General features: G+C 34.7%; 1 protein-coding gene and 1 long non-coding RNA gene across 7 annotated transcripts in view; one reads left to right on the forward strand and one right to left on the reverse strand.

The window, feature by feature from the left end:
* The window catches only part of SNCA (synuclein alpha), a 154,144-nt gene that overhangs the window by 105,549 nt on the left and 36,436 nt on the right, over positions 1-12,159 (forward strand). The gene's annotated exons all lie outside the window — the stretch shown is intronic.
* The window catches only part of LOC122218046, a 263,924-nt gene that overhangs the window by 23,649 nt on the left and 228,116 nt on the right, over positions 1-12,159 (reverse strand). For 4 of the 6 annotated variants that reach the window (XR_006201820.1, XR_006201821.1, XR_006201825.1 and 1 more), the window contains exon 1: positions 8,137-8,331. The exons of the other annotated variants lie outside the window; for them this stretch is intronic. This is a non-coding gene — a long non-coding RNA (uncharacterized LOC122218046). Of the gene's footprint in view, positions 1-8,136; positions 8,332-12,159 lie in introns of those variants that run through there. 6 annotated transcript variants of the gene reach the window in all.

Genomic DNA, 12,159 nt, shown 5'->3' on the forward strand with positions numbered 1-12,159 from the left:
AAAAAAATAGTACCAGGAAATGATATGTTCCATTTGTGTAGATGATCATTAATTAGTGTTCTTGCTGTGGGAAACATTTGGAAGAAATGCTGAACCATCACATTCATGAATATTAAACCACCCATTAGCAAAACTTCCCTTTTGCTTAATTTCACAATTGATAGTCTAAATAATATTCGGTCCCCCCCCATTGCAATTAAATAAAAAAAAATTAAGCCTTTGGGTGAGTTTCTGGACTTTATAAATTCAGTTAGAAACTGCATAAAAATACTTTGTTTTTGTTAAAAGCCAGCTTGCCTTTGTGATCTTTCTAAATCTTTAAAAGGTCTTTTATCAGCCCTCTCTCTAACTTGAATAATGGCATGCTTTCTGAAAATGATAAACTCTCTGCTTGGTGTGCCTCAAGATACAGAGTATATAAACCATCCTTGGAGATCGAGCTCTCAATTCTGAATTGTCCTTTGGGAGACCAGGCAAGGACACTGCTTTGTATTAAGTGGCCCCAGTATTAAGTATAGCCAGAGGCAACACTACATTTTCTAAATACCTTATATTCTTTTAAAAATGACTGGCATGTCAATGAGATTTAAGTTGAAAAATGCATAGATGTTATATTTTCAGTTTCCCATCTTCCCCGCACCCGCCCCCCCCCCCCCGAGTTATTTCCCTATTTTAGCAGCCTTTTCTCTCAGGTGCCTTGCACTCCACAGTGGTGTGTGTTCACACTAACCAAGGCAGTTGTCTTGCCTGCCAGAAATAGCTGTGACATTTAAAGAGAGGACCAGACGAGAGAGCAGTCTTTAACACCCAAGGCTGAATAGCTAATAGTGAAATTGGGACATCAGTTACAGAGATTTAGGGGTAATATGATTACAGGTCCATCTTTACATGTTTTATGGAAGTGATTTCTATCCTAAATATGATTAAAACTAACCCATGTTTATCTTGTTTATTGATTTATTAATTCATCAATACATATTGTGCTATACTGTGAAGATAATAAAACTGAAAGTCTAATAATTCACATCTAGACACTCACTGTATACATGTTGTATAACACCTACCTGTAACTGATGTGTGTATGTGGTTTGAAAGTCTTGTTTTATAGGTATGCAGATGAAATACAGATTATCTAATCTGTTAAATTATAATTTATACCTTGAAAGAAGCTTCAAGTTTCTAAACTACTGATACCCTATTGTATCATGCTGCCCTTTTTCCTGAAGTAATGTTTGTATGTTTCTTTTGATGAAGTATGTATCTAGTTGATCATTGTGGTTTTCATACTTGCTTCAAGGAACTCTGTATTCCTTTGATGTGCCTAAATACCCTGTCCCAGGCGGAGAGGAATTGATGGAACCACGTCTATCTATTTACACAGAGATTTTAAAAACTTTCTTATGAAGAGATAGTTATATTATACTCAATAACAATTATGCTATGATAATGATACAGAAGTTTAAAATGATTGGCTTGTTGGGGTGCCAACAAAAAGAAAAAAAAAAGAATGCCAGAACACTGGAAAAGTTAGGGCAAGAGAAGATTAAATAGTTCCCCAGACTTAAATTCCAGAGATATTAAAATTAGAAGAAGAGTATAAAATGAAGGTAAATTGGGGCACCTGGGTGGCTCAGTCGGATAAGCATCCTACTTCGGCTCAGATCATGATCTCACGGTTCCTGAGTTAAAGCCCCGAGTCGGGCTCTGTGCTGACAGCTTAGAGCCTAGAGCCTGCTTCAGATTCTGTATCTCCCTTCTCACTCATGCTCTGTCTCTCTCTCTGTCTCTCAGAAACTGAATAATGTTAACTTTTTTTAAATGAAGGTAAATTAAGCAATAAAAGTTTGTATAGGAATGTGCAAAACAAATACAATAATTCAGAATAATTAAATGTAGATTTATATTGAATTGTTTTTAATCTTGAAAATCAAATTTCATTTCTTCTCATTTTAAAATGTATTATGGATTGGGGCGCCTGGGTGGCTCAGTCGGTTGAGCGTCCGACTTCAGCTCAGGTCACGATCTCACGGTCTGTGAGTTCGAGCCCCGCGTCGGGCTCTGGGCTGACAGCTCAGAGCCTGGAGCCTGGTTCCGATTCTGTGTCTCCCTCTCTCTCTGCCCCTCCCCCGTTCATGCTCTGTCTCTCTCTGTCTCAAAAATAAATAAATGTTAAAAAAAAAAATTAAAATGTATTATGGATAGTCTCTTTTGCATATGTCAATTTTATGCCAAAGTAGCTTTTTTCTTGTTTGCAAATGCTTGGAATTATTAAAAAATGTTGTATGATTTAGGAATTTGGGTGAATAGAAAGTGGTTTGGCATATAAATATAGTGTGTGTACATATGTATGTCTATCTATATATCTATGCATTAGACTTGGCTTTTAGTTAGTGTAACAAATCGGGCCATTCAAATGATTTGTTTAGAAACTAGCTATGGGTCCAGAAAGTCACTCTGTGACAAGAAACTGGCAGTAGAATGCTGTGGTGGTTTTTCATCTATTAAATCCTATTATTGCTGTAAAACAGTTGACAATGAACTCAATCATGTGCGTAGTTCAAAAGTTAGACTAAATCCTTTGCCTACTAAAGAAAAATCAGGATGTTGTGCTGGTTGGTTCAACGAAAAAATAACGATACCCAGATTCCACTTGGCACTCATTACTTCTCAGCAGCTGTTTCTTTCTTTCTAATTGATACTTTATTTTTCAGAATCCATTATAAAATTTTTCTATTTAAGACCACAACACCACCATAGCAATTAAAAACATATCTTTAGCATAAGATGAGGCTTTTGAAGTCAGTTTTACTGTTAAGCATCTTTGTGACTTTAGGCAAACATGCAATCTTTGATATTCATGTTTATCATCAATAAAACGAGATGATTAACCATGAGATCATCCAATAAATATAAGCTGCTTCCCCTGCCTTTGTCACCCTTAGATCCTTCATATTTATAACCTCATTACCTATCTTTTTGTAAAAATAGAGACCATATGTTTCAGGCTCCTTTGGGTTCTCCTGTTTCCATTAAGAAATATATGTCCAGACACATGTCCTGCCTCTTCCAAAGTAAACATCCCTGTGTTCTTGACTCCATCCTTTTCTCTCTCTTTTGAGATTTTTATGTTACCAACAAAATCCCTGTCTTGTGAAACTCTATCCCTATTGAAATCATTAAAATCTCTCCATTTCTTTTGTTGTCATTGTTTATTTTTGAGAGAGAGATAGAGTGCGAGTGGGTGAGGGGCAGACAGAGAGAGAGACACAGAATCTGAAGCAGACTCCAGGCTCTGAGCTGCCAGCACAGAGCCTGATGTGGGGCTCGAACTCACAGACCGTGAGATCATGACCTAAGCTGAGGTCGGATGCTTAACCAACTGAGCCACTCAGATGCCCCTCTCTGTTTCTTTAAAATAAAAACAAAGCAACGAAACAAAAAACAAAACCCAAAAGACTAGTAGTCATTGCAAATCCCATTACCCTAAAAATTGTCCCGACAACTTTCTCTACTCATAACTTCTCAGTTTTGTCTCCAAACCTGGCCTCCCACTGTCCTATTTATTCTTTTGTTCCCTGAAATCTGACTTCTTCAACTTTTCTGGATTATTCAACAAACCTAAATATTTAATAAACATATATGCATCCCATTGCATAAAATACTTAGTACTAAAAGTGTACCTGTGTTCTTCTTTTATTTTCTTTTTTCAGTTTTTGAAACCGCCAGTGATAGTACCAATCTGTCAGTAAAACTATTTTCATTTAGATTCTAAAATATTGTTTCCTGTCTGCCTTTGCTTTTACCTCTTTTTCCTGCCTTGCCTTCCAGCTAAGAAGTTTCTTCATGTGATACTGTAATGTTTTCTTTCTCTTGTCTCTTTTTCTCTTAGTTTTGTGAGCTCTGATGACTTCTATGGAGTATTCAAAATATACCTATATTTCCAAAGCCTCAACTCTAATCTCATATTTTCAACATATATTTATGGAGGCACCTCAGCATCAATATAATAAAAAATGACTGGCATTAAAATTTACTTTGTCCTCTTTTTCTCTGTTACAACTACTAATGGTCCCCATCTTCCTAGTCAAACTCAAAACTTGTTTTTATCCCTTTTCCTTGCGTCATCTGTGCATTCAGGTAATGTGGGAGCTTAAGAGCCTCACATTTTTGTACATTTTGAAAGCGAGGCACTAGCTGCCTTCTGTTGGAGACTGTATTTCAAGGATTTTTGTAAAGTGAACAGCCTTGGAAGATAAAGATAGTTTCTTTGTCTAAAGCAAAGGGTGAGTGTGTTTATAGCCTTGGTTAGAGATAATGTCCCATTCTGGAGCAAAGGAAAGACATGTTCACTGCCTACTATAAAAGATTCAGGTTCCTAGACCCTGGATTCCTCCTCTGTAAATGCAATTCACTGACTGGAGGTGTCACCTGAACTTCCCTGTAGGAATTAGGACTTAGAGAATCAACTCAAGAAAATGATGATACTTTGGCTACTACTGTTGTTATAGGTAAAAAAGACATTTACCTCTGACCCAGAACTCTTGTGTTTTTGGCCAGTATCTGTAAAACTGTGGGAGACTACCTTGTTAGCTTGCAAGTAGGATAAAATCTCAGACTTCTCATAGTTCTTAAATATCAGTGGCTAAATTCTGTCCATTCAACTTCTACATCTCACCAAGGCAATCCCTTTGCTCCATTTCCATTCCCATTCCTCTAGTCACCAGACCACCTCTTTCCAGATTATTGCTGTGGCTAATCCACTTCATAATCCTTCCATTTAATAATAATTTCTATTAGTTGAGTAGGTTGATATTGGCAATAAGATTGCCTGTTTGATAATAATATAACATAAAATATATGGAAGCTCTATCTCTGAATTAGATTATAGAGAAACAACATTTTCTGTTTCATAATTTATAATTCGGAGGAATTTATTGATAAATAATATAAAAGTTATCATTGGTCAATTCATTGTACAAAATAGGGTTAATTCTACATTTGTCTTCTCAAATTGTATAGCCCCTTAAACACAAATACATTACACATTTTTGGAAACAAGTCACAGTGTTACCAAGTTATTGTGACACCTCGTCTTAAATACTAATGTTGCAATATTGGTTTTTGCCATTTTTTTAATAATTTCTTTTTTAATTTATATCCAAGTTAGTTAGCATATAGTGCAACAATGGTTTCAGGAGTAGATTCCTTAATGCCCCTTACCCATTTAGCCTGTCCCCCTCCCCCACAACCTCTGTTCTCTATATTTGAGTCGCTTATGTTTTTGTCTCCTTCCCTGCTCTTATATTATTTTTGCTTCCCTTCCCTTATGCTTATCTGTTTTGTATCTTAAATTCCTCATCTGAGTAAAATCATATGATATTTGTCTTTCTCTGACTAATTTAGCTTAGCATAGGTATTTGCCATTTTTAAGACCTCTGTACTCTATATTTTTTTCCCATGTATGTCTCTCTGTCAAGGTTATAATTACCTGATATAGCTGTCTACAGTTTCATAGACACATTACTAACCCTTCTGTGAGATTGACCCAAGAGTCTACAAAAATAAGTCATAATACAGGTTTTGCTTTTCTTCAATTATGAGAAGTTAGTTATTGCAAGGATAAGAGGTGCTTCTTTACCAGCATTATAAACATCAAGAAAAGTACATTCTTCTTTAAGTACTGGTGCTGTGAATATTTGTTATCCTCGGTCTTGTTTAAATATAACATTACTTGTAAATCTTTAGTTAAAAGCAATTAGGACAGTGTCCTTGTAGCATTTGCACTGATATATAAAAGGCAAATGCTATAGAGCTATCTCACTTGGATGTACTCAGAATATAACAACCTCAATCTACTACAAGTTTTCAGCTGCATTTCTAGGCAGCTGAGAGAAAGGAGACAAAAAGGATGACTTGTGAACCAGTTTGAGAAAGGCAAAACTCTGAGGTCCAATGGAGAGTCGCATGTAGCCAGTCAGTGAAAAAGGCAAAAGCTTCAATTCTTAAAACAGTTGTTTGTTTCAATCATTCCCCCCACACAAAATCTTTATAAAAATTAGCAACAAGATGAAATGTAACAGGTAATATGTATTGAGACAATATAGGATGTACATTTATTGGGATACTTAGATCACAAAAATAAAATGTTTAGGGGCAGCTGGGTGGCTCAGTTGGTTAAGTGTCCAGCTTCAGCTCAAGTCGTGTTCTCATGGTTCGTGGGTTCAAGCCCCACATCTGGCTATGCACTGACAGTGTGGAGCCTGCTTGAAATTCTCTTTCTCTTCTCTCCCTGCCCCACCGCCACTTGTGCTCTCTCTCTCTCTCTCAGAATAAACTTTAATATATATAATATATATATATATATATATTATATATATTAATATATAAAATCAGAAATTTAATATATATTATATATATATTTATATATATAATATATATATTTAAAAATAAAATGCTTAAGACACTCCAGAACCAAGTAGATGCCTAGTAAATATTTGTATTGTTCTGACTGCACTGGTCATTATAGGCTATTTTATGTATATCATTTCATTTATTACAACAGTCTGGGACAGGTTTTATTATTATCATTTTCCATTTGAGACATCTCATAATCTCACAGATACCATCTACTGCTAGGTCAGTTGGCTACCAAATCCCATGCTCTTAAAAGCATATTTTTTCCTTGTCTTCCCAACAACAAATAATATATACAATTGTTGGAGGGAGGGGACTATGACACAAAGTATTTAGAATGATTGTGTAACCACATTTTTAGTTCCTCAAGAGTAATAAAATTAGGAATCATCCTTAATGTATAGTTTCCAACACACACACACGCACGTGAACCCACCCCACCTACTCTTTGTAACTGTAGAGACAGTTGCAGCATCTTAAATACAGAATATTCTGTGTTTTTTTTTCTCCCTTTTATACAGAAATTTAGGAGTCTCCACTTAATAAAAGCCAAAAAGAGATCTAAATAAATCAAATTAAAGAAATGAGAATGGTTGAAAATTAAATCCAGAACTCCAGAAATAATGGATGCTTTAAAAGTGATTAAAGAACACAAATAAACATTTAGTGCCTAAAGAAAGGAAAAAAAAAAAAAGACAACATTAAACAGAGCAAAGGGTATTCACTTGTTGTGATGAGGAAATAATCTTTGATTCCCCTTCAAATTCTCTGTGGGATAAGGCAGAGTAAATAAATAAACATCATGACTAAGTGTAATATCTGCCCCATGGACTTAACGGGCCATTATGTTTTATTATGATAACCAAAATAAATTTGGTGTAGGGGCTTGGGAGAGATTGCCATTTCCAAAGTAAAGCTAAGGAAGACAAGGCTATGACCCAGGCAGAAGCTTTATTGGTTGATCAAAAGGATTGAAGAAGGAAGCTCAAGTGATGATATTGCAAAGCATTCTAAAAAACTGTGGTTTCTGTGCCACATATTTGGGGGCAAAATGAACAGTATTTCTGACAATTTTATCATCTTTATTCTGTTAAAAGACACTAAGGAAAAGGTTTAAACCAGAAAAATGCTATGTATTGAATTAATAATAAGCTATTTTTCTTTATAAAAATTAATTAGCTTAGTGTTTGCAGATTTAATAGCTATATGGTAAAAAATACATTCTATCTGGTTTTGTCCTTGTAAATACATTTCTCATAGACAAAGAGATAGGCAATTCTTTTAGTTCCTTTTTTTTTATTCTGATAAAAATAGGGACAAATTTCTAAGTAGTAATAGACTTCAGATATTTAATCATAAAATATTTTGTGTGTTTTAAACTCTTCATTTTTCGAAACTTGATTTTATCTTGTGTAAGCTCAGATTAATGTTTCGATAAGAAGTTTGTTGTTGTTTTTCAAGAATCTTGACAAATAATATTGCATAATAGCTAAGTGCCTTTGGAGCCAGACTGCCTATTTCTGTTAATTCATTGATAAAATAGAGATAATAGTAGTAACTTTCTCATAGAATTGTTTTCTAAGATCAAATAATGCTTGTGAAACTCTTGAGACAGTACCAAATATAGAGTAAGCTATAAATGAACCTTAGTTGTAAAATGGAAAATTAAGCATTTTAATATTTTACTTGAATGACCTTATAAGGATACACCCAGGCCATTACCTTTCTTGATAATCTTTTAAGTAGATTTCCTTTTATCTCCGATGTGTTGAAACATGGATAGAGGTTTTCAGAGGAGACTTTTTCTAAGTAACCAAAAGAAAGTAATGACCGTAATAGTGTGACAAAGCTTAACAATGAAATAATTTACAGGATAGGGTAATTGCAACACCCACAGAAAGTGACAACTGTGGGGCCTTGTTCCCAGAGTTCTTTTGTCAGTCATAGATGCTACTGTGACATATACATGGTTTATGTATACGTACACTATAGAATTCCAGATACTATGGAATATAAAGATATTCCAACTTGAAGGCTGAGATCCACTTGAAGAGTTTTTCTTCCATTTCTTCAAAGCCTTTCACATGTGACTGGCCTCTGTTCCCAGTAGCAAGGAGACTCTTGGAACCTCAGATATCACATGCATCTGATTACATGTACTGTGCTGTGCTCTGGCTTTCTTACGGCCTTTCCTAGTCTTACTTTCTTAGATGAAGAAGACACATCTTTATACTGCTCTTTAAGATTCTCCTCCCAGATTTAACATCCACTAGTCTTGAAGCTACTGTATTCACTCTGTGCTTCAGAGCCCTATTGGTCCCATCCAGTCTTTGGTGTATGAGCAGTTCATTTTGCCTGACATATTTTCTCCCAGTCAGATATTAAGACCAGTTTCCCCCGAGTTTTGAAAACAAATACCTGGATCTTGGATCACTGAGATTTTGATGGCAGATTTTTTTCTTTCTGGGAGCCTTTTAGCATTCCTAACATCCCTAAAATATAGAAGAAGACTCCTGATCTCTAACTCCTCATTGATTCTGTACCCAGTTGCTAGTTTTAAGACTTGCCTCCATATATCAGTGCATTTGAAAGGTAAAATGACTGGATGCTTCTGAGCTTAACACAAGAGTAGATCTTTCTTAGTTTGACCTTTTATTTTGATGTCTCATTCAATCACTATCCAAGGGGGTGTTTTTAAAATTTAAAATAATAAATTTTTAAAAAATGTGTGTGTGTGTGTAGTAGCATTTTTCATTAATTGAAGAAGAGGATTAATTTTTATATGTGAAAACAAAAAATAGTTTATTCCTAGACTTCCCAATGTACATTAGTGTTTGGAACTAGGTCTATAACCAAGTAACAGGAAAAAAAAAGCTGGCGGTGTTGCTCTCCTGTGAAGTCTTATTAGGTGAGTCAGCTAATTACATGGCATGGTCATAAATATGGCAGTGACTGAGCTGCTTGCTATGCTTACCAAGAAGAATAAAGTTTTAAGATAGAATATTACCACTTGGCTATACAATGGAAATTTCTTCTAAAATATGATTTCACACTAATTCTTGATTTATAGAACAGTTATTTTGTAATTTATGATTCAATGTATTTAAAAATGGGTTGAGAGGTAATACTGATAAATGGCATCCAAAAAAATTCCCAAATAGGTTAATGTATTAATTTTGCACTCTCCTTCATTTTAAGCCTTTAAAAAGTCAAACTAATTTTAATTGCATCTGTTACCTTTATCTTTCTCTCTCTGAGGGGATTGCCAAGACTCAAAAATAAAAGGGCAGAAGAAAATAAATAGTATGCTAATAAATTATCCAAAGTAGGGTATAAGTGGCTTCTAAATACATATTTCTATTGAAGACTGGTTTCTCTAAAAGTATCATTTAATTAAAATAGATTTGAATTTTAAAAGTTTATTTACTTTGAGAGTGAAAGAGAGTGCACAAGCAGGGGTGGGTCAGTGAGAGAGGGAGGGAGAGAATCCCAAGCAGGCTCGATGCTGTCAGCGCAGAGCCCAACACGGGGCTTGAACTCACAAAGTATGAGATCATGACCTGAGCTGAAATCAAGAGTTGGTTGCTTAATTGACTGAGCCATCCAGGTGCCCCTAGATTTGCATTTTTAATCTGAAAAGATTCCCCTGTAGGTATGAACTATGTGTAGTGTATAATGTGTTTACTGTACACTTATGGTGTTCATCAATTTGACTGTACCCAAGTGATACAGATGGTTGATGACATAGTAATTTGTAAATTTGCTGAGACAATCTGAGTAGGTGTATAACGCATGAAGAGTGTAGGTTGCTTTGCCACTAAGAAAGCCTAGCAGATGACCAGGAACTATATCTTCCCTCAGTCTTGTTGCTAGGTTTTGTTTACCGTGGCATATGCAATTTATGATGAAAATCATGTGCTGTAGTTGCACTTTTTAGTTAAGAGAATTACAATGGTCTCAGGAGCTAGCCTCAGAGATAATCAGTGGTCTAATATAATACATGTGGTATGTGTGTGTTTTCCCACATCCTAAAGCATGCTTATACAAGTGAGTAGTAAATGGTGACAGAAAAATTGTGGGCTAAAACATCTAAAGGACAACAGGAGATCATATTATCAAAACTAAAATGTTCTATCTTGTTGGAAAATTAGGCCAACAGAATCTAAAATACTGCTATATTGAAAAAGCAGTGCAAAAAATTCAAAATATTGTACTTACAGATTTGTCTCTATGGCTGTACCAGGCCTATTACCTTTTAATTCCTGCTGATGCCTTGCCCTCCCACTAACTCATTCTCTTTTACATCTATCTCACTACATAATTGAACAGATTAGTTCAATAGGCCTCAACCCCAAGGTCTCTAATGGCAAATAGCCATTAATGCTTATGCTGCCTTATTTTATGCATTCCTAAAGGTATAGCATTGAATGGACCAATTCTGCTGATCATTTTAATTCTGCCCTAGATCTAAACCATAACTATACCCTACCCTTAAAAAATAGAATTTTAATTTAACCATACATATTTGGAAAAGGGGGTAGGAGTTCATTAAGTGTCTCTTTAGCAATATTTTTTATTCTTTGGGTGTTGATTACACCAGAATATGTCAATTTTCATGGTTTCTCATGTCATAGCAGTTAATTACTAGAATGCATTTAAACACTCTTTATAGTCTGGGAACAAATATGATCATTACATCATTTTTTAATTTTCTATTCATAACATTAAGACTTAAAGTACCGTGGTGTTTCTGAAGTACAAATATTGTTTTGGTTTTAAAGATTAAATAACATTGTCCAAAGTTTTTTTTATTAGTATTATTCAACTTCTTTTCTTTATAAAATTCCTTGTTTAAAAAAAAAGAATCTGATTTTGAATCAGATGCTCTTTGCTCTCCATTTCAAATGACATTATTAGAACACTAAGAACTGACAAAAATTTGAAAATATTGAATATATTTTAGCCTTATTTTTAAAAACGATTCTTACACCTGCCTACTTCATTTTATTAGTTTTGAATAAAATAAATGTCGCTTAGCCCTGTCTGCACACATTTCATTTACTTCCTTTTTAAAAATCAAGAGTATATGATATGCACATTATTTTAACAGTCTATGTCACTTTCCTTGGAACAGGAGTTCTGAGCTTGATTTCAAATCAAGCTATATCAAATACTGGATTCTTTAAGATGGGTGCTATGTTGAACCTTTTTTCTCTCTTAAGTTGGAGTTCTTTATTTAGTTTCTTTATCATTAGAGTTACTCTCTTTTGTTTGAGCTGTTGAGTTATTTGGGGTTGATTAACATTGTTTTACAATGCAGCAAAATAACAGTTCTACCCAAAATATCTTTCAGTGTAAACACAGTGAGGAAAATGTTTAAGGCCTAGATGACTGGCAGTGGATGAAGCCATTATTAAAAACATGATCAGGTGTTGCTTCTTAGAGTCTTTAGAACACCCTATCCATTTGCCAACAATCTTCATAGGTTTCCAGCTGAAAGATTTTTTAAAAAGTGGTTTTTTGATATATTCACACTGACAGCAAGTACATTGCTCTACTCTAAACCAAACGATGCTGCAGAGTTTACAAACAGTTGATGATGTGGAGTAATAATTTCCAAGGAACATATAAAACATTTGCAGGGCCCTAGAAACCTACATTGTTAACAACCCCAGATGATGGTAGGTTTTGCTTGAGAGGATTGTTTGCAGAAGCAATTTTCATCTCCATTGTGCATTAGAATAA

This window comes from Panthera leo, chromosome B1 (genome assembly GCF_018350215.1).
Source record: "Panthera leo isolate Ple1 chromosome B1, P.leo_Ple1_pat1.1, whole genome shotgun sequence".
NCBI lineage: Eukaryota > Metazoa > Chordata > Mammalia > Carnivora > Felidae > Panthera > Panthera leo.